The sequence below is a fragment of the Artibeus jamaicensis genome, unplaced genomic scaffold, assembly GCF_021234435.1.
Source record: "Artibeus jamaicensis isolate MK-2021 breed Jamaican fruit bat unplaced genomic scaffold, CSHL_Jam_final contig_1832, whole genome shotgun sequence".
Classification (NCBI taxonomy): Eukaryota; Metazoa; Chordata; class Mammalia; order Chiroptera; family Phyllostomidae; genus Artibeus; species Artibeus jamaicensis.
The window spans coordinates 2,920,195-2,946,376 of NW_026521362.1; the positions used below are offsets into that span (position 1 = coordinate 2,920,195).

At 36.2% G+C, this 26,182-nt stretch overlaps 1 pseudogene; it reads right to left on the reverse strand.

The window, feature by feature from the left end:
• On the reverse strand, positions 1-26,164 carry LOC119047903 (phosphoserine aminotransferase-like; annotated as a pseudogene).
• Between the last annotated feature and the right edge of the window lie 18 nt (positions 26,165-26,182).

Genomic DNA, 26,182 nt, shown 5'->3' on the forward strand with positions numbered 1-26,182 from the left:
TTAGAATATATTCACAGCTGATGCCTCTCCAAAATTTTTCATGAAGGCTGATGGTTCCCAAACATCCTCAGTCTGACAGGATTATACACAAACATCTGGCTGCCTCCCATAAACCTATGCCCTTCAAGGAGATCATATTGAGTTCAAAGTCTTTATCAAGAAATACTTTTCTAAAGCATTGTTTCCTTTGGTGTTGCCAATGAGGAATGGAGTATTCATCTTGCTTCTTTTCTGGGACTCTACTGGACAGAGTCCTTGAGGATCATCAATGATCCCTTAAATCATTTGAGATCTGATGGCTGCTGCACCACCCATTGTCCATCCACTCCAGGACCATACCCATGATGTAGATAAAGCAGCGAGGTGTGTGGCTCGACTTGTTTCTGCTCTGCACTCTGTCCTCCAGGGCTGAGGGGCACTCCCTGAGGGAGAGCTCCACCAGGACGTTGTGGATGATCACCACCACGATTCCCACAGAGCCAGTGTTCTTCTGCACATCAGCAAAAAAATGACACCACATTTGGAAATACCCACTGTCTTGGATAGGACTTTGAAGACATCACAAACCAGCACTGCTCTTGAAGTCAAAGTCCACGCCATGCATGGTCTCACTGGTGCAGTAATACCCCAATGGAGTGTCCAAACCGAAGGTCTAGAATTTTTGTATAACTACCAAGTTTAGGGTGAAAAATATTCAGAGTCCCATAGCCCCACAGTCTCAAATGTCTTAGTGTCTTCTGTGGCTTTAACTGACCAAGTTCCTATCATCTCATAGCCAGCCAAGTAGTTTTCTGGAACTCTTAAGAATCTTAGTGAAATCTAATGGCTTATGGCTCATTTTAAGAACCCTAATTCCAATGCCTTTGTAGTCTAATAATTCATTTGGTATCTCTAACAATACTGAGCTTAGAAGCTTAGCAAGGACAAAGTTGATCACCTGCCTCTGTGTTCACAGTGCTGCCACCTGGGAGGGAGGCAAGTCAGCAGAAAACTGAACCTTTTCCTCATTTTTCTAAAATATTCTATATTACTACTATACTTTTCACAGTTCTGAATAGGTGTGAAAATTAGCATTTTGGTGAAAGAAAGAAAGAAAGAAAGAAAGAAAGAAAGAAAGAAAGAAAGAAAGAAAGAAAGAAAGAGAGAGAACATTTGGTATCTTATACATATTCATATAAAAGGTAACCAATATTTATTGTGCCCCCACCAAAACTAAAGTGATTTACATATACAGTATATAATTGCACATTAAAACAACAAGGTCTTATAGTGCTAGGATACTCATTCATTTACCTAAGATCTCAGAATTAACAACTGGGTTACCTAAGATTGGAACATGCATTTATTAACTTCAAGTCCTCGCTTCTTCTAATCCCTTACAAAGCCCAAAATCCATAGCAAATGAGACTGAATGTTAATGGGTAGAATTATTGGTGTTAAGAAATGGATCTGAAAACTCAGAAATACATGGACATGGAAAAAATACATTCTATTCAGACACAGATGAAAGAGGGAGAGAACAGATACTTACAGAAGGGTATTTCTAACTAAACAAGTATCATACCACTTACTACCACTGATATTACTCAAGAGCCCCAATCCCACCCTCTGACAATTTACGAGAGAACACAATGGCTCCAGCATTTGTTTCCATGAGAACAAGGATTTCATTTGTTTGGTATCTATTTCAAGAGGCAGATTTCTCACTTCAGTACTTTTAATAGTCATGAAAGAATAATCGGTCCTGCTCATCACTCATCTTTTTGTTAATATGCTGTAAAAAATTGGTTAGGATAATGTTTTATAAGCTCGATAAATCACTTAATTTTCAGCAATAAATTTTGTCCAAAATATTAAGTAACATAATAAGTAAAATAGCAATACATTTTTACATGTATTTTTGATGCAGGTAAACTTTACATGGAGTGAAAAGCACAGATCTTAAGTTAGCCTTTCAATGACTTCTGACTGATGTACTCATGACTACCAACCCAGTGTGATACAGAAAATTTCCTCATGCCCCGTTCAAACACTGCCACTCATAGGCAACTAGTATTCTGACTTCTATTTGCTTGCTTTTTATCTTCATATAAATAGAATCATGAATAAGTTCTCTTTTGTACTCAAGGCAACATTATACTTTTGAGGTTTATCCATGTTGATTTTCTGTCAGTTGTGCATTCTTTTTTAAATTGTTGATTAGTAACAATAGAATGCTTTGTAATTACATTCCCCTGTTGTTGACATATGGGCTGCTTTGAGTTTGGGATCATTATGAATAAAACCACTATAACTAGTTTTGTTCAAGTCTCTTTGTCAGCATTCATCTGTCTTAGGTAAATATCCAACAAGAATTGCTCGATATAATAAGATAGATGCAAGTTTAACTTTATCAGAAAGTGTCAAAGGGTTTTTCAGAATAGCTGTGCTGTTTTCTAATCCCCATCGACAATATCAAGAGGTCAGTTATACCATATGATCAACAAATGTTCATGTTTTCAGTTCTAGATTTAGTGTTCTAATGAGTGTATAATGGCACCCCATTTTGAGTTTAATTTGCATTCCCTGATCACTAATGAAATGGAGGAATTTTTCTGGTTATAATTGGTCAGACTTATATCTTCTTTTGTCAAGTATCCATTCAGTTCTTTTGGTCATTTTTTAATGCAGTTGACTATTAAAAATTGATTTGAATGAGTTCATTATATATTTTGGATAAAAATTACTTTCACATATATATTAATGAAAATAATTTTCCCCTGATGTATCATGTTCATGTACATTTTTGACAGTGCCTTTTGAAGAAAAATATATGTAATCGAGGCATTTATGTACAGTGACATGTTCAGATCAAAATATAAAAGATTTCTATCACCCCAGAAAGTTTTCTTTATGCCTTAATGTCCATTTTTTAGTAGCCATCACACTCCTCCCAACAGAAGCAGCAACCAATCTGATCTCTAACATCAGAATTTAGTTTTACAGTGAAGAATTTCTTATGACTAGATTACACATTTTCTTTCAGTTAGCATACTTCTAAAATTCAATTATGTTTTTTAATATGTCAGGATTTCATTCCTTTTTAATTGCATGTATCATTCATTTATCACATTGCTGCATAGTATTCCACTGTATAATAATTTATTGATAGAAATCTGTTTTTTCATATTTTTCTATTATATGGATATGGTAATAATACCACTGCAAACATTTTAACACAGGCTTTCTCTAGATACATAACTATGATAAATACCTAGAGTGGAATTGATAGGTCATAAAGTAGATGTATTTTAAATATTTCATAGTTCCTAGTGTATTGATTTTGCACAGTTGCATTACATTAATCTAGAAGCTTTAGGTGCTATTTTAAGTAGTTTTTAGTTCATTTTCTGATTGCTGTTCATTGCTAAGTAAAAATAAAATTGTTTTCTCTATATCATACTTGAATCTTCAGACAATGCTAAATTTCCTTTTTTGCTTTTTCTTCTTTAATACCTTAGATTGGATTTGGTACCAGATTTATAGTGGCCTCTTATCATTAACTACAAAGTATTCCTTTGTCTTCCATTTCTGAGTTTGTATAGGAAAGTATTATTTCTTAACTATTTTTAAAAATTCACCAGTGTTTGTGTTTGGAACCATATTGTGTTTGGAACTCTCTTTGTAAGTAGCTTAATTAAGAATATAATTTTGAAACATATACAAGACTATTTAGTTGTTGGGAATGGCCCTGCCTGGTTTCAGGAATTGTAACTGCCTCCCATGGCTGAGTGACCTCCGGAATGTGGGCCACAGGAGACAAAGCTTGTCTCTGGCAGCAAACGCTGCTTCTGCTTCTTTCCCTTCCCCCAAAGCATGGTCGATGTCCATGACGGGTAAGACCCCTCAGAGAGGGGCAACCTAGGCCAGACACGATCACTTGGGAGGCCACCATGGAAGGACTGAAGGGGGGGCGAAACAAAGAGGGAGTGATGGACCCTCGCCTCCCAGCTATTGTGACATAGCCCGAGTCCCCATTTCCCTCTGGGAGAAGCGCTGCCTGGCTCTAATTCACTTAAGCCTAAAAACCTATGATGGGGAAGGTGGTGCAGCCCTTTGCTGGCTAGAGCAGGATCCAAGGTGATCAGGCCTAAGAAAGAATATGTAAAATCCTGTGAAACCTGCTTTGTTTAGAATGCTCTCATTTAAATGATAAGGGTCCAAGCAAGAAGTTTGTTCCTCAAAGTTGTATGCCTCTTTAGCTATCTGACCCTGACTGAGAATAAGCCCTCATATTCCTTTGAATGCTATCTATTGTTTGATCCTTACCTGTGTTCCTGTGCAAACAAACCCAATAAAAGCCCCTTGAGCAGGAGGCGCTTGGCTCTTCCCCTTTGAGGGATGGACTACTTTTCCTCCCCAAGCAGATCTTGTCTTGGTAGTGTCACTTTCATCTGTGACAGACTGGGGGACTTTGCGGTCAAAGTTGCCCCCACATTTAGTCACATTTTTAAATAACTTCTTAAAATTTCTGCCATTTAAGGAAATTTATGTTATCAAATGGATTGAACTAAAATGTCTCCACATTAGTTACTTATGTTGCTGCATTGTGTATTTCCTCCTTTCTCCTGATAAATTTTCTTAAATATTTATCAATTTTGGTTATCTTTTCAAAGAATGAAATTATTTGTTTGTTGACTACTGTTTTTTGTTGCATTTATTGGTGCTCTTATTTTTATTATTTTGTTTCTTCATCAATTTTGGTTTAATTTATTCTTTTTCATATGCTTGAAGCACAAGACATTAATTTTAAGTCTTGTTTCCTTTAAACAGTTAAAATTCATATTTCATTTAAGTGCTTCTTTAAATCCTGCATATTTTTATATGTTTTCATTGCATTTATTGCAAAATATTTTCTTATTTATCTTATGACTTTTTATGGCCTATCAAGTACTTAGGAGTACATTTTTAAATAACCGTGTTTTGAAATGTCTAAATATCTTCTTGTTATGGATTTCTAACTTTTTTCCACTCTGACCCAGGATTTGGTCTATCTTTTTGAATGACCTATATGTATGGGGTGCATATTGGGTGTAGGTATCTCCAAATGTCAAATAAATCAAGTTGGTTGATAGCAAGTTAATTCAAAGTACTGTTCAAATCATGCATATGTATCATTTTTTTGTCAAACTGCTCTGCAAATGAATAAAGTCTTTGATGTTAATATGGACTTATAAATATATTGCTCTTGTTCTATTTTTGTTTCATAAGTAGGGATGTTTTGTTCTTAGTGCCATACACATTAATATTTAGTTTACATATTAATTTACACTTTTTTATAATGAAAAAATTCTTTTCTAGTTATTCTTGAGAGCTCCTTTTTCTAATATTAATAGAGTTACACCAGTTTTCTTAATTGTTTTCATCCTGTTTGTGTCTTTGTGTTTAAAATGTAGGTTTTTTTTTGTAGGAAAAAAATGAAGTCTGGTGTTTATTCTTTTTTTATTCTTTTTTGCTTTTTAAAAATCCAGTTTGAACAACTTTTCTTTGACTTGACATGTTTAGTCTATTTATAGTCAGTGTAAATATTGGTAAGTTTGTAATTCCAGCATCTAGACATTTGATTTCTGTTTATACCAACTGTTTCTTATTCCTTTGTTCTCCTTCCCGTTTATATGCATTTGTCATATGATACATGGAAATGTACTCATGTTGCATTAAAGATGTAAAGTTTAAAACAACACAGTCAAACACTGAGTTTAAAACATATAAAAATGGAGAAGCTATCAAGTAAAGATCAGACCAATCTGACAGTGTTACAGAACAGAGGTCCAAAGGGGGGCAATATTTGGCCCACAGAGGGATGCCAAAAACTGCTACAGAAAACAGGGGTCCCTCCCAAGGACAGTACACTAATACCTACTGGGCTCTTCTATCTGCTGCCAACTGGAAAGACATCTCTCAATGCCAGAGATTTGTGAAAAGAAAAGAAAAGATTTATTTAAAGCTGTACAGACTTAAAGTAGTGACCCAATGTCCCCATAAAAAAAATCAAAGTACTTTAGGATAGCTACAGATGCCCACAGCACTTCCTTCTCCCCCTGTCTAAACTACAGGTACTATAAATCAGGAAAAGAACATGCGTTCGTTTTTCCAGGCCGCTGGTATCGTCAGCTGTGTTGACGTCCAGACAGGATCTCCAATTAATCCAAAGTCATGTGGCACCTTCCACTGGCAAGAGTTCTTTCACCCTTTTTCCAGGCAAAGTCTCTCCTGCTTCCCAGGCCACGTGGCCAAAAGGAGCACCCCAAAGCCATATGGGCCTCTTCTACCAAATCTGCAGGGGTCAGCACTCTGACCAAAAGTGTGTGGCTTTCTTCTTCACCTGGCTACAGAGGTCTACATTCTTCCAAAACCACGTGGCTCTCTCTCTCGCCTTGCCAAGAGGGGATCCTTACTCTGCCGAAACTGCATGGCTCTTTTTTTAATGGCAACTGCATCTGAGTTTAAATCGCCCAGCACCAGTCCTCCTTTGCAACCCTATTTCCAACTCCTTCCATAACTGGTTACACCTGCCAGGTCTCCTGTATTATTGCAAGTTTACTGGGCTGCCATCATGAGTCTGGGCAGGTTTGGCCCCATGGCGTGGAGCCAATCAATTCCAAGCTCTCATGCAGGCGCTGTAACTCAGGGGACCTGCCCCTAGTTACTCGTGGGTGGAAGTCACTTCCTCCTTCCCTGCTCAAAGCATGGCCACAGCTATTTAACATATCTATGAAACCAGTTAAAGGTTATAGATATGTTAAATAACCATTCCAGAGGTTAGCTGCAAAACTGTTGCCACGCAAAACAGCTCTCAATGGCCCTGATCCATTTGTTCCTTCCCCCTGGGGGTGGGGGTGAGGACATCTTAATATTTCCTGGATACCCTGAGGTCTGAACCCTATTTTAAATTCTTTTTTGGGGGGGCCCCTCTCCTGGCTGTGCCCTGTTACAACAGCACAAAAATGTAAATCTTTTGTCTAATAAAGGGTACTCTACAAAAGTTGTAAGAAATGTCACAGATTGGGGGAAAAATCTGAATCCACATATTTATAGAATTATGTATAATATACTATATATGGATTATATGTGTACTATATATTAATATATTAATTAAATACATAAATGTACAGTATATTGCATTTTGTATAGTAGAAGATATGTGATAAACATATTCAAGGGTTATCATAAATACTTGTAATGAAATTTTAACATTCCAATTTCCCCCCAAATAAAGACATCCATGTAATACCATATTTTGCCTCTTAAGCTGGCAACATATTTTTGAAAGAGAAATAATATCTGTTATTAATGATGATATAAAGAAATTGGCATGTTTATATACTGTTAATAGAATTGTGAATTGTAACATCATTTTGGATGGCAGTTCAGCAATGCTTGTAAAACATCAGATGTTCCTATTTCATAATGCAGCAATTTCTCTTCTACTTGCTCTGCAGATGAGAACTCTCATCACATCACTGTCCCATCCAGACAATAAGTTGGAAAGCACCTAACTTCCATAACAGGCACTACTTACATAAATTCTGGCAAAACCGACTGTGTACTCTTGTACTTCCATAAGACATATCTTCATGTATTAACATGAAAGGACTTCCATAGAATATTAAATGAATTAAAGTAACTCCAGTTCCCTATAATAAAATGTAAGTATTTTAAAATCTCTTATATGTATGTGGGAATTTAATTTAGCAGGACATGAGCCTGTATCTTGATATTCTCATAATTGTACAGAAATAGATTTATTAATGGCACTACTTCTGGAAGATAAATGATAATGAAAAGAGGATAAAGAAGTATTTGTTTCAACCCAAAAGATAATACTTTTGCAATAAAGAATAAACACATAAATAAACTAAATAAAAGAAGCAAAAGAGGGACGTGCTCACTGAGAATCCAGTTCTTTGCAAATTACCTGCTGTGACTAGCCCTGGGATACAACTCTACTTCATAGCTTTATGAAATTTGCTCATTTTTCTGGGTAACTCGGACACTTTTTTCTGACATACATGGATATGCATTAAATGACTAGCTATATAAAAATTAAAGTACCTGGTGGGGACTATTTATGCAGGTTAATTCACAGAAACTAATAGATAGCACCTGCATCTATTTTGTCCTATACTTAAAAATAGAGACTTTAACAGATAGCAATTGCATTGGAATCATCTACTAATGAAATATGAAATCTAGGAACATTCTTTTCCGTTAAATCTTGAGTATTGTCAAATGCCCATACTCCTTCCCCTGCTGAAGAGAATCGGTTACTATAACAACCACTGCAGCAGTATTACTGACACACACAAAACCCAAAACCCACAACTTCAAAATGACAAATGTTTTTGTGTTCACAGTATTATCAGGTAATTTAGAAATGTGATAAGAAAGAGAAAAAGTGAAAGGTATTTGAAATTAGATATTCATCCACAAAGCAAGTTTAAACAAATTAGAGGTCAGAGGAAACTGAGTAAACAGGGTACCTCCCACTTTAGGCTTCAGGACGATAGTGCCACAGTTATTTGAAGATCACAGCCTCATTCTCCAACTAATCCGGGGGCAGTGGGTAAAACAGTGAGACGCTAGATAAAGAAATGAAAATATATTTCAGAAAATGCAACCTGATTTCACAATAAAGACTACTGGGGGAGGTGAGAATAACTGAATCAAAGAAAGTACAAATTGTAAGCTTTTATTGTTACTTGCTGTAAAATAGAGAAAAGATTTCTCCTCCCTCCCTTATCACCCTGAGAATAAAGTGCCATAATGTTCTTACAAAGTGATTTAAAAGCTATTAAGCTTTGGCAAATGTAAATGATTGATATCAGTAATTCTTACTGAGAAAATTTAAATTACCAAATATCTGTAATTTATTGATAAACTACTGTGTTATCATATTTTCAATAGTATCATTTCTCCTTTGACAACAAAAAAATGTTTGCTCTCTGAGACTCAAATGATATTAAAAGCTATATCCAAGTATGGATATCTATGGTAAATTCCAAAAGAGGGTCTGAGTCTAAGATTGTAAAAATATATTCTCTACATCTAAAACAAAATAACCTTTGTTTAAACTCTCCCTATTATATGTATATTTAGTACTCAATCGCCAACAGGTTACTTTTCAGAATTACTTTCAAAGTGTTACTACATTTAAAATGTCAGATTCTTGTTATGCTGCTAAATATATCTCCCTCCACATAAGAGTGTAATGACCTGAAACAGTTTTACTCACATAATGGAGTCATTTTTATGGCTGTGGGAGAGTAAGTATAAAACTGGCAATTTCATTTTAACCCAGCTTTTCTAAAACGAAGTAGTCACAACAGCTTGTTTTAAAGAGATATTAAAAGATATGTAGCCATGACCAAATTCTAAACTATAACAGTGTTTTTACATAACTGATGACCCTCTAAAAATAGAGATTTACAAATAGAAATGTTGGTAATCTTTAACTACTGAGCTAGATTATGTTTCTATAAACATTTACCAAACTGTTTTAAAATCCAGATGATTGTCCTATTTGTTAAAATTGAGAATTCTAGGCAAGAATGATAGAACATGGTGCACAGGTATGAGTGTGTAGGTTTAGAAGTAGAATTTGATTTTGTTTGGAAACGTGAATGCCTATGATTAGTTTTATGAATCACCTACCATGTCAACAAAGACAAGCTTCATAGAAAACTAAGAGAGGAAAGCCCACAACTCCTTCCCACAGACTGCAGAATTTCAACATCAATAAGATAGTGTCCTCTGTAGCTATGAAAACAGTAGTGTATTTTCAGACTTTAGATTTGATGTAGCCTTATCTTCATAATAATATTAAGAATAACATTAGATATAATTGTCTAATTATTCTATAAATAAGGTTTTGTTTCTCTCATAATTTTTTGGTCAGAAGTCTTTTTGTTTATATGCTTTGTTGTTGTTTAATGTTTTCAAGAATTTCAAATCTTCATTTTGATGTCTGCTCTCATTATAAAAAATGTGAAAAAAAATTTGATATTTCTCTCTCCTTCCCTTCCCCTCTAAAGATTAATTAATTAATTAATTAATAATAGTAAAAAATGGAAGAGATAGATTCCACTAAACTATAAAACCCAGATTCTCTACTTGATAAGATTTTGGGCAATCTCATCTAATTAATGAGATTTTGGGCAATGTTTCTGAAAAACATGGTGTAATTTTGGATGATATTTTTAAGCAAATTTGAACAGAAGATAAAACATATAAGCAGAGGTCCTAATCCTTTGATTGATTAATTTACTATTGTCCATGGAAAGTCCAACCTGTAGCTTGGCATCCAAGGTGCTTCATCACTGCTTCCCTCTCCAGATGTGTTTCTTATTATTACTCTATAAATCCGATTATCCCCCTTCCATATCAGCCTCTATGACTTTCTTCATTTAATTCCTGTGTGGAATAGCCTTTCTTTTTCATTTTTTCTACCCACACTGACTGTCCCTCGCAGTCTAGCTCAAGTCCCCTCTTCATGATGTTTGCCTGTTTTCATCAGCCTTAAGTCATCTGTCTTTCAATACAATTTTTTAAATTTTTATTGAATTTATTGGGGAGCTGTTGATTAATAAAATTATATAGGTTTCAAGGACACAATTCCATACTACATCACATGTATATTATACTGTGTTCTCACCACCCAATGCTAAGCCTCCTTCAACACCATGGATCCCCCTTTTATCTCCCTCTACCTCTCTGCACATCACCTCTTCCCTCTGGTGATCACTATATTGTTGTCTGTGTCTATTAGGGTTTTTTTCCTTAATTCCTTTACCTTTTTCACCAAGTTCCTAATATTTACTGCTCATTTGGCACATACTATGGGCTGGTGAATGGCATTTGTCATTTATGAATGTCCTCTCTCTAAGGCAGTAGAAAACAGAGTAAAATGGTCCAATAATATTTGTCCACAGGAACTAGCAGATTTTCCTCAACACAACAATAATGGTGATGATAACTACATACTTTTATGGTTGTGCCGTTTACGGTGAAGGAAAGATATAGAACCAAGTTTATGTCCAACTCTACCATTTATTAGCTTTGAAGCTCTGATCAAGTTACTAAGTAATCTAAAACAGTATGTTAGGTACTTCATAAGGGTTGTCTCAGGCAATGTTCAATGTAAGATCACATGACAACATCTATTATTAACTCAACTTTAAGACTGAACAAAATGAAGCCCAAAAGACTTATTTAAGGACAGAGGCTCATAAATAGAGGGCTTGGGATTTTTCTGTTTGAGAACCAGTGTTATGGTGTTAACGACAGAGAGCAACAAGCTTGTTGGGTGTATACCTGTGTGTTATTATACCAACCTGTTGTTATGCCTACCTGTTGAGCATATCCCCACCTACTAGTAAAATAGATTTTAGGGCAAGAGAAGGTGAACCTTTCTAATTACAATAAGAATCAGGCACATGAGCTCAAAGAAATTTTTAACACCAATAGAGAAACTGTTAAAAGGACTGCTTCCTACTTACTCTACTGATAGCACAGCTAAAAGCCCTATTGTTCTCCCACTGGTAGACTGGGTACTATTGTTTAAATCAGCTCTGAAATCTCCCCAAATGAGTAATGACATGACCTAATAAAGGAGGTCTGATAGTCAGCTAGCCACAGTTGCATGGATGGTTGCGTTCAATCAGAGCTGGGTATTTAAAGTTGAAGTTGGTTTCCAATTTACTATCAAAATTAAGGCAGAATGTTTAAAGAATGAACAGGAAAATATCTCAAACACTTTGGATTTTTAATAGTTTTGACCTTTTTAAAGTTGAATTTTGTGACAGGCTAGGCTGCAAGAAAAAATGGGAAGAAATAAAACTGGAAAGTTCTAAAAATATGAAGTACAAACAGTAATTATTTTTTGAAAGTTTAAGGCTCAATTCAGCTCAGATGTCTTAAGTACAAATGTCTCTTAATATCCACCCCAACACTCTCCAAGCAAATAGATGGTCTTTGCTGCCTCTCCCTCTCCTCAGCAATCCCATGCTTCATGGATACACTATCAAATATGTTTTGTCATAACTTAATTGTAAATGTTAGGTTGATAGTCATGAGCAACTTTCTCCAAGGGCAAAGCTGTCCCTCTTTTCTAAGTGTTTATACATGTTGATGTCTCATTTGTATGAAAGGCCAATGGCCAGCCCACATGTTATGAAGGCCAACCAAGAATTAGGAAGATCTGTTTTAAATCCTATAGCTCTGCAGGAAACTAGTTGTAAGATGTTACCTAAGTCACAACTTGATTTCAGTTCTAATTATGAAGTTAAACTATCAGTCTAGATTATAGTTGTACATTAAACTTTTTAATTTTATACTGTACATCTACTTATCATGCATCGTTTCCTTAATAGTAATTTCATCCTTCTTTCTCTTTCTGACATTAGTTTATTTCTCTTTATTGATTATTCGCTACTATCATCCCCTGAGCTGATTCCCAAACTGTCTCTACTCTTCCACTATTTTCACTCATTAATTTTCTTATATGTTTATTCATTCATGGAATTTTAACTGCCAATTATTTAACACCGAATACTAAATTTTTGACTTGCTATTCCATAACCACCATGCCATATTATTTTCCTAGGTCATTTATATTAGCAATAAGGATCATAGAACCTTATAATAAGGCATTTTCTCCTGAGTTTAGGTTTTCTCAGTTTTGAAGTCAACTTAGATTCCTTATGTAGTACCTCTGTAGTTAATTCACAGCTTAATCTTATATTTCTCTTTACAAGCTTTCCTTATGAGACCTGAAACAATCTGCATCAACATAGCTCCACTTTTGGGACTGAAAACTGAGACCAGCTACATCAATATCACTTTCGTGTGAGGAGGTGTTTGCCTAGGAACATAGACTATAAAACCCAATAGACATCTTCATAGTTTGTTTCAAGAAGAAACAATTTTTTTTGGTATCAGTTATGAACTTTTAAAACCCAGTAAGGACATTTCTCTTGACTTCAACATTGTTTCTACCCATGACTTCAACATTGTTTCTAATCTACTCATCATATGGCTGTTAAACTAAACTCTTTTTCTTGCTGTTGTTTGATTTTTCTGTGGTTTCACTCAAAGGTAAAGGGAGAAACACACCTTTATATTAAGACATAGAGATGAATTAGATAATAGCAGCAACTTCAAAGAGTTTTGCTTTTATGATGGGCAACTTGGTATTGTATTTATTTTTTAAGTTTTTTATTGATTATGCTATTACAGTTGTCCCAATTTTTCCCTCTTTTCTCCCTTCCATCAAGCACTCCAACCCCTTCCAGCAATCCTCACTTCTTTGTTCATATCCATGGTTCATATAAGTTCTTTAACAACTTCATATTCTATATTCCCTTAACATCCCCTTGCCTGTTCTGTAACTACCAATTTGTGCTTTTTAATCTCTTCACATTTTCCCCATGCCCCCTTTATCCTCCCAACTGATAATCCTCCAAATGATTTTTATATTTATTATTCTGTTCCTGTTCTGCTTGTTTGCTTAGTTTGTTTTTTAGAGTCAATTGTTGTTAGATTTGTAATTTTTTGCCATTTTATTGTTCATGGTTTCAATCTTCTTTTTCTTAAATAAGTCTCTTTAACATTTCATATAATAATAGTTTGGTGATGATGAACTCCTTTAGCTTTGCCTTGTCAGGGAAGCACTTTATCTGACCCTCTATTTTAAGTAATAGTTTTGCTGGGTAGAATAACCTAGGTTGTGGGTCCTCGCTTTTCATTGCTCTGAATAATTCTTGCCAATCCTTTCTAACCTTCAAAGTATGGGTTGAGAAATAAGCTGATAGTCTTATGGAAACTCCTTTGTAGATAATTATCTGTTTTTCTCTTGCTGCTTTTAAAGTTCTTTATCTTTAATCTTTGACATTTTAATTATGATGTGTCTTGATGAGATCCTCTTTATCTCTATCTTGTTTGGGACTCTCTCTGCTTCCTGTAATTTTATGCCCATTTTCTTTATGAAATTAGGGAAGTTTTCTTTTATTATTTTTCAGATAGACTTCCAATTTTTTGTTCTTTCTCTTTCCCTTCTGGCATGCCTATGATGCAAATGTTGAAATGCTTGAAGTTGTCCCAGAGGCTGCTTACACTATCCTCAATTTTTTAATTCTTCTTTTTTCTTGCTGTACTAATTGGATAACTCTTTTTCCTTATGTTCCAAATCATTGACTCGATTCTAGGCTTTATCCACTCTGCTGTTGATTTCTTATCAATTGTTCTTTATTTCAATTCATGTCTCCTTTATTTCTGGTTGGATAATTTTTATGCTGTCGAGGTACCCACTGAGTTCCTTGAGCATCATTGTAGCCAGTGTTTTGAACTCTGCATCTGACAGATTGCTTATCTCCATGTTGTTGTTGTTCTTTTTTTTCCTGGACTTTTGTTCTATTCTTTCATTTGGGCCATATTTCTGTGTCTCCTCATTTTGGCAGCCTCCCTGTGTTTGTTTCTAAGTATTAGGTAGAGAAGCTATGACTCTGTGTCTTGGGAGTGTGGCCTAATATAGTAGGTGTCCTGTGGGGTCCAGTGATACAGTTTCCTCTATCTCCCACGCTGGATACTTGAGGTGTGCCCTTTGTGTAGGCTTACTCCCTCCTCTTGTAGTTTAATGTTGATTGCTGGCAGCAAGTCAATGAGAGGGATTTACTTAGTCTAGTCAGCTAATAGGGCTACTTGTGACTCCTGCCCAACAACCACCTTCCTCTGAGGTTTGTGAAGGTGCCCAGACATGGTCTGTAACTGTCTGTGGCTACACAGGCTCTGGAGTTTTTCAGGTGGTACAGGCCAATGTTAGCCTCCACCTATGCTCTGTCTAGGGCCCCTTGGTGTAAGCTATAAAGCAATCTGCTGATGGCTGCTGTTAGTGGCAGGCTGGAGCCACTCAGTGAGGTACAATGGGGGCAGGGAGGGGGAACTGGGTTCAGCAGTTGCTGGTTTGAGCATATCTAAGGTCTGAAACCTGGACTTCACTCAGCCATTCCTATGGAAAAGCCACTGTTACCAGCATGGGTTGGATGGGGCAGAGCATTAGGTAATTGTCAGGGTGGGACTTACAGTATGAGCCAGGTTGATAGTAACTCAGATATGGCCCCTCTGCACTGTAGCTCTGTGTGATAGAGGACTCAGAAAGGAACAATAGCACTGTCTGCAGTTCTGTCTGGGAAGAAGCTGCCCCCAGCTCTTGTCCTGATGCCAAACACTTCAGTTTCTCCCATATGCAACTGGCAACCTTCAAGGTACTGCCTGGGTATTAGAGCTCAGAGGGAGTAAGTCTGAGTAATTTAAGAAGATACCTAAAAATCTCATAGTTTCTTCTACTGACCCAACCCCAACTATTCTGTACAGCCAGAAGTTATGGGGACTTATATTTCTGGCACTTGAACCTTGAGCTGGGTGGTCTGGTATGGGTCCAGATTTCCTCACCCTTAAAATGTCCCTTCATTTTATAGCCACCACATATGGGTTTGGGGCCTGTCAATTCCACATCTCTGCATCTCCACCCCTCTGACCCTTCTACATACCTGAATGAATATGGTTTCTTTAATTCCTTAGTTGTCAGACTTCTATACAGATCAGTTTCCTGATTGTTCTAAGTGATATTTGTTCTGTAATTTAGCTATAATTTTGCTGCGGCTGTGCAAGTAGATGAGCTACGCCTCCATCTTGACCTGCAGTCTCTAAAATCTTTTTAAAAAATATTTTTGAAAAGTATACACACTCTAAAATCAACAGGGAAAGTTAAACTTGCAGAGCCAACTTCCTAATATATACTTTTGATGCTCTTCTCATCAAACATTGTGTCTTAATTCTCCATTAGGTCACTACATTTAGGGACATTTTTTCAATTTTTTATCCTCATGAGATTCTTTCCCTATGGGCTCTTAATTTACAACACAATTGTCAGCAATTAAACATCAATCTCTAACTTTCTTCTTTTACCAGGAAGTCTAACACATCTATTACCACTCATCTATGCTCAACATATCCTTTGCAACAGGCCTCAATATTCCTTATTTTGAAGAAGGCTTCTAACCATATTGACCAACTAATTCAAAGTCATTCCATTCATCTGGATCTTCCCAAAATTCACTTTATTCTCAATTTATGGCACTTGCTTTAATATATATATTAGTTTTTTATTTAATCATTTTTCAAGTACAGTTTTCTGCCTTTTACTCCCTTATATTTTAGTGTCTTGCAGGATTTACTGTTTGTTCATTCTCAGCAACAGAATGAATGTTCGTCATCAAACAGTCCATCTTTTACCTTACTTTTACCAGCCTCACTGCAGTTAAATAGAGCCATGTAACTAATTTCGGATAATGAGCTATACAATAAGTGACATATGTCATTTCTGAAAAAAGCATAGGACAGTTGGAGATCAATCTCTCACATGTATCTTCCACTAGAAGGCAGCATGTCCCAGAAAAGCACAGTTACAAAATCAAGGAATCTCTGTGGGCCTGACCCCCAAGGCACATTACAGGCAAAAATCTCTTAAGTAACCTAAGCTGGACACAGAGGGAGATCAAAAACAAATTATTTGTGTTAAACCATACAGATTCTGTAGTTAGTACCTGAACAGTCTTCAAAGTTAGTCAAATGACTTTTGCTCAGTTAGAGATCATTTCTTCAATTGATCTTATGGTTCTCTCCACAGTATACTGCATAAATTTCTACAGAAATATTGTAGTCAATAAATACTTTGGTCTATATGACTTTTTCATATTATTTAATTTTCTCTAAAAATAATTGATTCCAGAAATTGTGATGCAATAGAAATGAAATCAATGATAATGATCTGGAATTCTTTTTCATACCATTCTAAATATTGCATGTTATACTGAAAAATAAACTTAAAAGTTTTGTAAGGGAGAAAGTTATCTTCACCTGTCTGTCAGAGATTAATCAGGAAAGCCAAACTCCTAGGAGTTATGTGATAAGGAATTAATTATCTAACTCAGACTTTACATAATTGGAGGAGTAACTGGGAAAAGGCAGGTCTTAAAATGGGAGTAAGAGGATAGAAAGAGACACCTACCAGTTAACCTGATAAGCCAACAAGTAAAGTCACTGAGGTGGAACTTCGAAGGGTGAGCTGCTGGAAAGTCTATGGGAAACTATTGCCTCTTCAAACTACTGGGTCTTCAGGCCATGGTCTTGCCATGGATGTCACACAGCTGTTGGTCAGCATGATCAGTGGGTGGAAGCCGAACCTGGAGTGGAAGAGAATGGAGAGTAGCTGGAATCTTTTACCACCAGTGCATCCTTTTTGTCACTGCACTTAATAATAGAGATTCTCAGACAGTAAGGGTTGCTACGTCACTTCCATTTCCCAAATCTCATGTAAATCTCTTTCTCAGGCAATATAATCCAGAACCATAAAGGGGAAGGGATTGGAGGAGCAGAAAGCTTGGCCTTTCAAAGCAAGAGAAGTTTAAGTAAGAGTAGTCAGCTTCCGGGCCAAGAGTAATAGGTTAATAATGGCCATAATTCAGTATTGCTTCTCCATCTATGTGTGAAAGTCAACTACACTCCCCTTGAAGTTGGGTTGGGCACTGAGACATGTTTTGGTCTTCAGCTGAACTGATGCTATGCCTGCTCCTGGCCTAACCCATAAGAAAACCTGCAGGAAGCCTAATTACTGGAGCCTCCGCTGCTTTCCCTCTGGATCCGCCCTTGGTCAGTGCTGAAGCCACAGCTGCTAGATTCCAGACCCATTCCTATGAGGCATGGAAATATTGTAGTTTTTACCTTGAGGATCCCTTCTCGGCCTGGCAGAAACATCTCAGAAACTTACTATGATCTAAAATTTCTTTTACCCAACTCTCCTTCCTTCCCTCTACTTAGCTTTCTTTCTGTTTAAGCTTCATAGATGTTTCTCCCAAGAAATATCTCACTCATCTCATCCCATCTTCATATCTGCTTCCTGGAATATCTGAACTAATGTAGGCAGTTTGTTGTGCTGCAAGAAATAACTGAAACAAAGTTGACGATTCCACTTTTGTCTAGGACAGACCTCATATTATGTCATTAGATTCTATTCAATAAAGATATCTTCATAAAATGTTTAATGGTTATTCCTCTATGAATTTTTAATATAAATCACAAATTAAGAGAAAATAAATATTCCTTGTTTAGGCCAGACATTCTCTATGTATATTTTGAGGAGAAGTATCAAATTCCCATAGAAAGGTGGTTTTCAGATCCAGCTGCTTACAATGAGCAATCAACAAATCTTTCTGGATGGCTGCCATCTGAGAGGTAAAATGCTCAGCCCTGAAGAAAACAAGTTGATAAGACAATGATTGTATCTCCAAGAAGCATTGATTGGACTATGGAGCAAATGAATGTACAAATATAATCAACAGTATCATGAGGTTAACTCCTGGCTGGTCTACTTTTCCCATTTGTTTATAATTGGAATAGACCAGCCAGCAGTTAACCTTGAGAATGTCTGACTTTGGCTAAGATTTGTAGAAACAGTGGCATGTACAGAATGATAAAGAACCAGCAAAGAAAACCAAAGTAAAAACAAAAGTAATTACACACTTAGTGAAAATTAGAATGGTTCATGGAAAAGAAATGGAATATTTAATGTAAGCCAGGCTTTTTGACGCTAAAAGCCTAATTTGATACCCCAAAATATTAGCAGAGTACGTAACTATCTATAAGAAACTTGATGACTAGTTAGCTTGAGAATCTAAAGCATCAAACATCTTCACGTAGCAGAGCGAGGATTCCATATCACTTATGTCTGATTCCTTTAAACATGGTGACTTGCTGGAATTTAGAGAATGAGAATAAAAATTTTAAGACATGGGGGCTGGAGAGAAAGAAAACAGAGAAAGTAATTACATTTAGCAAGTAGGAGGTCATTTGACGCCTTCAGGATTGCAAATTCGTAGAGTGAGAAATTTCATTTCAGTTAGTACGTAACTAAGAAACCACAAGAAAACTTTTTCAAAGAAATAGACTTTGAAATTTAACACAAGTATTTATTTCTTTATTTTCTATTTTTCTTCTAATTCTTGGCTGGTAGGAAGTGGAAAATTCTTTACATTCCCCAGTCAGAATGCTGGGTCACTTCTGAGAGGGAAATGATGATTTAAACCAGGCAAATGAGTCCAATGAGGTGTTATGGTTTAATAATAACAGTAATGATGTCATCTCCTGACTGGTAGTACGTGTCAGAAAATGTTTGCCATGCATGACGTCATTTAATCCTTCCCAAAGGATGGGGATTAGGTATTATTTTAACCCCATTTTGTAAACAAGGATTCTGATCCACAGAGTTAAGAGAAATCATTCAGATTTGCACAGCCTGCAAGTAATGGGAACCAAACTTCAAACCCATGAAAAACTGGTATCCACATCCTTTCATTTATAATTTAACTTGTGTTTTGAAGCTGTACTAGCTTATTTTTAAAAAACAATTTATAATGGCATTGTTCAAATTTCAAACATCAGCATGCAATGTTGGTAGTTTCTGATATGTCCTAAAAGAAGAATTATAAGCTCAAATAAGAGGAAATGTATATCTATGTATATATATACTCCTGTTTTTAAAAATGCAAACCCTCCTTTATGATTTGCATTTTTGAAAGTTACTAATTTTCAATATCATCTTAAAAGAGCTACCTTTTTCATGGCTACCTACTCTTCTTTTACATGGAGATATCATAATTTGTCAACCAATCCACTATCAGTGGACATTTAGATTATTTCCAATCACTTGCTATTACAATCCATGTTATAACTAATAAACTTGTACTTTACTGCATTTGGCATTTCTCTTAAATCCCTCAGTCTTATCTCTGACCTATACTACTTCTCTGAAGGACCAATATCGTCATTGTAGGCAATTATAACTCAGAGATAAATATTTTTTAATTAAGAACATTTTCAGCTCCACCAGTCTCTCACTGTAGCATTCCCCAATGAGGCAAGGAGGTCTAAGTGTGAATGTTCAGCTCAGCACATTTATTAAAGCAACAAAATAGGGGGGAGAGGGGAGGGAATTTCAGGGGAAAAGATGGGTTTACAGAAACAAGTATAGAGGACACATGGACAACAACTAAGGGGGCGGGAATGGGGAGCACTGGAGGGGAGTGGGCTGGGATGGGAGTAAAAGACAGAAAACTGTACTTGAACAACAATTAAAATAAATAAAAAAATTTAGGACATTGTTCAAGGGCCAAAAAAAAAAAAAAGCAATAGAATGAGTGGGAAACAATGTTAGAAAAAAGAGTAAACAGGTTTAAGGACATTTTAGGGGTAACAATCAAAAACAGCCATCAAAGGGTCTTTTAAAAAAATAATGAATCTCCTGATGTTTTAGGAAAAAAACTCCAGTTTTCTTATTTAGAAACTATCATCTCCCAAATCTATAAACCAGCTAATGTCCCACATTTGTATTGCCGACTAATTGTTTCACCAAACATCTGCCTGATGCCTAGACATACTTTAAAAAGCTCTAGAAGCTTGAATACTGGTTATGTTTTTCTTTTCCTCACTCATATTGATTACTTATTTGGAGAGCCAACTCATAAAACTGAACAACTTTGTCTGTAGGAAATCTATTTTATTTTGAGCTTTTTAGAATCACTTGTTTTATAGATCCTCAGTAATATTATAAATGTTCAATTCTTGTTAATAACAAGCAATTTGAAAAATATAATAGTTTTTTGAAGATATTTATTAATCATATCTGCTTTGCTCTGATCATTTGTTCTTCCTGCTCCTTCTTTCTGAGTATGCCAATTCTGTTCCAATGCAATCTTATCTCATCCCATTAAGAAGAATAAGCTTTATTAAAGCTCTTTAAGGGCTGGTCAGTAAAATGAAACCCTTACATATTAAAGTCAGAAGCTTAGAGAATATTCAATAAATACCATTGCTCTGATAATGATAAAATGGCATTAGCCCAAGATAAGTAGGAATTAAGACAGAGGAGACTTTAGCCTTAGATTTCTACCTCTGATAACTCACGAAGATCAGAGGTTAAGCAGTCTTCAATTCTTTACACAAAGCATATGTAAGAAAAAAATTATTGTTACATGTCTTGGTTTAGAGGTCTTCATAACACACAAACAACAAAATGAAAATATTTCTCAGAGAGACTAATTTATATATAGATTTTATCTACATTTTTGAATGATTATGACGACATTTATTGAGTAAAGCTATAGACTAGGGGTAAAAGAGCAGAATCCATTTTTAAAGTATAGGTGAACAGAGAAAATATATAATATCTTCCTTGAGAAAGTAGTATCATTCAGTTATGAATTTATTGATCAGACATTTAGTGTGGCCTTATTAGTGCCAGGTACTAGGACAGGAGCTGATGAATAACGCATGGTCCCTGGTTTCTGTCTAGTAGGAGACACACATATTAAAAAAATAAATGTCATAGAATATTATAGCATGAGGATCAGATTTTCCAGGAAAGTCCATGCTGAGCAGTCAATTCATGTTCTTCACAAATATTTCCCTCCTGGAACGAGGCAGGCTGGTGCTGTGCACGCACAGCCAAAGCCTCAAGAATCCCCGTCACAGGCCAAGCAGCTACGTATTTCCAGCTCATTAACTTTGGTGAGTACAAAGCTTTAATGTGGTGGGCAAATTGTAATGCTAAAGTTTAATTATAATTGGAAATATAGTTTAATGTGAGCATTTTTCAGTAAATTGGAGCAAAAGGAGATACGTCATCCTAGTCAGAAACATATTTTCATCTGTAGAAATAAAATGCATTAGCAAGAGGATAATTTACTGCCAACAGGATGATCCAGGTTGTAGCTAGGTGTGCAAGTCATCAGGCTTTTTCTGGTTCATTATAGAAAACAAAGAAAAGAAGCAATGAAATGAATATTCCCTAGTAATTAAGTAGCCCATGATTGAGATAAGTTTTATAGTTGCATGCAAATACAGTATAGTCTCTTGTAGGTCTTCTCTTTTGTCTCTCTCTTTTATTGCAGGTTAGTAAAATACAACCTGAGTCTTTGAATACAGAAAATAGAACTCTGAGGGTTATGATTTGATTATTCTATAAAAATTATTATTGTTTTATAGAAAATACTCATTTACTTCATAACATTTATCAGTACTGGATCATTCATTCACTTATTTATTCAAAGAATATTTATTGCCCCATTATTGGATATTGGTGACAATATGGTGGGCAATTAACAAATAAGTTTTCTGCCTTCATTAAACTCCAGATCCACTGAAGGTAAGAGCTATTAATCAAATAATCAACCAAATATCAGTCTAGTTTCACCTATAATAAATGTCATGGAGAGAAATCACATAATATCATGAAAGTATGAGGCAGAGGAAAGAGAACATATTTTTAGGGTTAGGGAAAAATTCCCTGAAGAGTGACACTTGATTCTGAGTTGTGAGCTAAGGAGAATTAATTGTAAGTGTGGGACATGAAAGTGGATTCTAGATAAAGGGCACTTTATATTTGCGGGCTAGAATGATGTCAAGTTTAAGAAACAATATATGCAAGGTGGAGAGGGGAGGGCTTGTACAAGCTGAGGATGAAGAGTTATGGAAAGGCTCAGCAATGCAGTCTTATAGCCAGGCAAAGTATTTAGGTCTTTTATTCAAGCCCATTAAAAAAAAGATCAGTTAGCACTTCTTAAGTCTATACTATATGCGAGGTTCTGTAAGTTTATTTTACAGGAATGGCTGTAGAACATGTAGTGGCGCTGCCCAGAGCACCACCCCCTGCAGGACTGAGACACTCTCCTCCGCCGCCTCCCCTCCCGTCTTGCTGCGGGAGCGTTACCTGCTGACGCACAGCCCAGTCTCTCCCCCTGACTTTCCTTAACCAGAGCAGCTGCCTTCTCTCAGATTATGCCCATTCCCTATGACAACCCTCATCCAATGACTGCCTCGTGTTGGTGTGCAGAGGCTTCCCTCTTTCCATGTTGCCCAGTGAAAACACATCCATGAAAAATGACGATGTATTATCATACACAGTCTCTCCTTGAATGAATTCATAACATTCATATTTGGCTTTCAAACTATCAGAGTAAATAATCTGAGAAATCAATATGTATACTGCTTTGACTCCTTACATAAAATGACAATTGTATGATATCCATAAAATGAACAAATTATTTTTTAATGTAATTGGTCAAGTCTGTTGAAAGAGGCAGGCAGATTTGTGGAGGTTGTCTTATTGATTAATAAACAATTCATAAAATGCCATATTAAAAAGCATATGTTTTTCTATTCTTCTCCGACATCTTTACATCACCTGAGATTGATGAACTTTACCTTCTTTAACTCTTTTCCTTGCCTTCATAACACTATATCATCTGGTTTCTCCCCAAACTATTCTGACCATTTTTTTCCATCTCTTTTAAGAAATCCTCTTCATGTGTCCACTCTTGAAACTGTAAGAAGATATACAGCTCAAGGCTCAGATCTTAACCTATTACTCTTTTCACTCTGAGAGGTCTCATAACTTCATCTATTTGTATGATTTAGTCTTCTACATAAGTAATGATTTTCCATTATTCAGTTTTAATCCCAAACTGCTTCACCAGGCACAGAATCTGCATCTTCATCTGTCTGCTGTACATGTCAAAACTGGCTATAAAATCAAAAACAAAACCAAAACCCTAAACAGTAATCTTAGTCATTTTTCCCCAAAAGTGTTTTTTATCTTCTTTATGTCAATTTATGACTAAGTGGATTTCTGTACTGTGAATTATACTTTATAAGTATTTCTAAAACCAGTCCACTGTTTTAGATTCCTGTCTCCACCAGGTAAAGCAGGTTTTCTTCATTTCTTACTTATTCTTTTGTCCTTGACATTTTCTCCCTTGAATTTTTCTTTCATCCTACTGCCAGAATGATCCATGAAAAATTGGAATTCAGTGTGTCATTTCCCAGCTAAAAATCCTCCAATACTTTCTTATTTCTACAAATAAATTTCAAAAACCTCAGATTGGCACATATGTTTTCAGAGTTATGGCCCCTGGTTACTTTTCTAGTAGTAGATCTTGTCTTCATTTAGATTCATGGAACATTTTGTATGGTATTCAGCAGCGCTCAAAATTGTTCAAAACTATGAACAATTGTTCAAAACATTAATGGATGAATGCTAGAAATGTAATAGACTATCTTGTATGACTGGACAAAATCTATAAACAACAAAGGGAGGCTGTGAAGTAAATTGGTAACATTGTTATTAGCTAAGCAGTACTGGTGGTTAATAAAAATCAGCTGCTATAGCAATCTAGACACCAATGAGACTATTAGTGTATGCACTGATTCATATCTGAATATTCCAAAGATTATATGAGCAAAAAAAAACCCTCCTTAAGATAATTGGGCAATATTTTTTTAAATAATGTATTTTAGTTGTTCTTACCTGATTTGAATGTATAGACCCCTTTCATGACAATTAAATGAATTTTAAAATCACTTTTAAAAGAAAAATGTACCTGGCTGGTGTGGCTCAGTGGACTGAGTGCTGGTCTGCAAACCAAAGGGTTGCTGGTTTGATTCCCAGTCAGGGCACATGCCTGGGTTGTGGGCCAGGTCCCCAGTAGAGGGCACAAGAGAGGCAACCACACACATGGATGTTTCTTTCCCTCTCTTTCTCCCTCCCTTCCCCTCTCTCTAAAACTAAATAAAAATTTTTCTTTTAAAAAGAAGAATCATGTACATAAATGTGCATTCATCAATTTTTACATAAAATTTCAGTGACTTCACTAAACTTGGCTCAAAAATTTCTGCTACAATCAATCCTTAATTTCTCTGATGCTTGGTTACATGAGTTTTGAAAGTTACATCAAAAAAATTTAATAGTATTATATGTTCTGTTACAGTAGACAACAGAACCAAAAAGCAGATGATTGGTTTAAGAATAGTAGAGAGCCCTGGCTGGTGTAGCTCAGCGGACTGAGCACGGGCCTGCAAACTGAAGGATCAAGGTTTCATTCCCAGTGAGGGCACATGCCTGGATTGCAGGCCAGTTCCCAGTAGGAGACTCACAAGAGGCAATCATACATAGATATTTCTCTTCCTCTCCTCTTCTCTTCCCTTCTAAAGATAAATAAATAAAATCTAAAAAAAAGATTAGTAGGTGATCCTAAAACTCACCTGACCTTCATCTTCATCTAGACTCTATTCTTTACCTATCCACAGACTCAAGTTTATTATGACCCTCCCATGTCCCTGACCCTGCTCTTGATTCTGACTCTCACTTTTAGCTTGTTGACCTTTTACCTGTCTTAAGCCATGTCCCTGATTTTCACCCTGATCTTTTTCTGTGTTGCTAACCCTGGAGCTAAACCAGAGCATCACCATTACTATGACACTAACGCTCTTTTTACAATGAGTCTGCTGACTGATTGATTTTGACCTTGAATTTCATCCTCATTCTCACACTTTTTCTGATCTATTACCCTATACCTCATTCTTTCCCTAATTCTCATCTTACTCTTTTAAAAAGTGGATTTTATTTATTTTTAAAGAGAGGGGACAGGAAGGAGATACAGAGGGAAAGAAACATTGATCCATTGCCACTCATGCATGCCAAACCAGGGACCAGGGCCACAACATGTACTCTGATGGGAAGTTGAACCAGTGACCTTTCGGTTCACAGGCTGGCACTTATTCCACTGAGCCACACCAGCCAGGGTTTCTCATCTCACTCTTTGATAACCCTTATGCTAACTCTCATCATGACCCTGACCCTCAACAGGACTGACATATACATTCACACTAACTGTAAATGTGACTCTGACCCTCAACTGAGCCTAACACTAAGCCAGAGTTAGACACTAATCATCACACTCACACAGTACAGCATCTGAATGTTAGCCCTATCCCTACCCCACCCCGACTCTAACTCTGATTCTGACACACTGACTCTGTCCCTGATACTCACACTTATCCTGACTCTCATATTTACTCTCACACTTACCCTGTTCATGAAATAGACCTGGAGGCCAAATGGAGAGTCAGAATGAATGTTACAGTAAAGTTCAAGGTTAGGATCAAGATCATGGTAATGGTGAGGGTCACTGTGAAGTTGACTACACAGTGTCAGAGCCAGTTTCAGGACATGGATCATGGCAGAATTCAGGCTCAA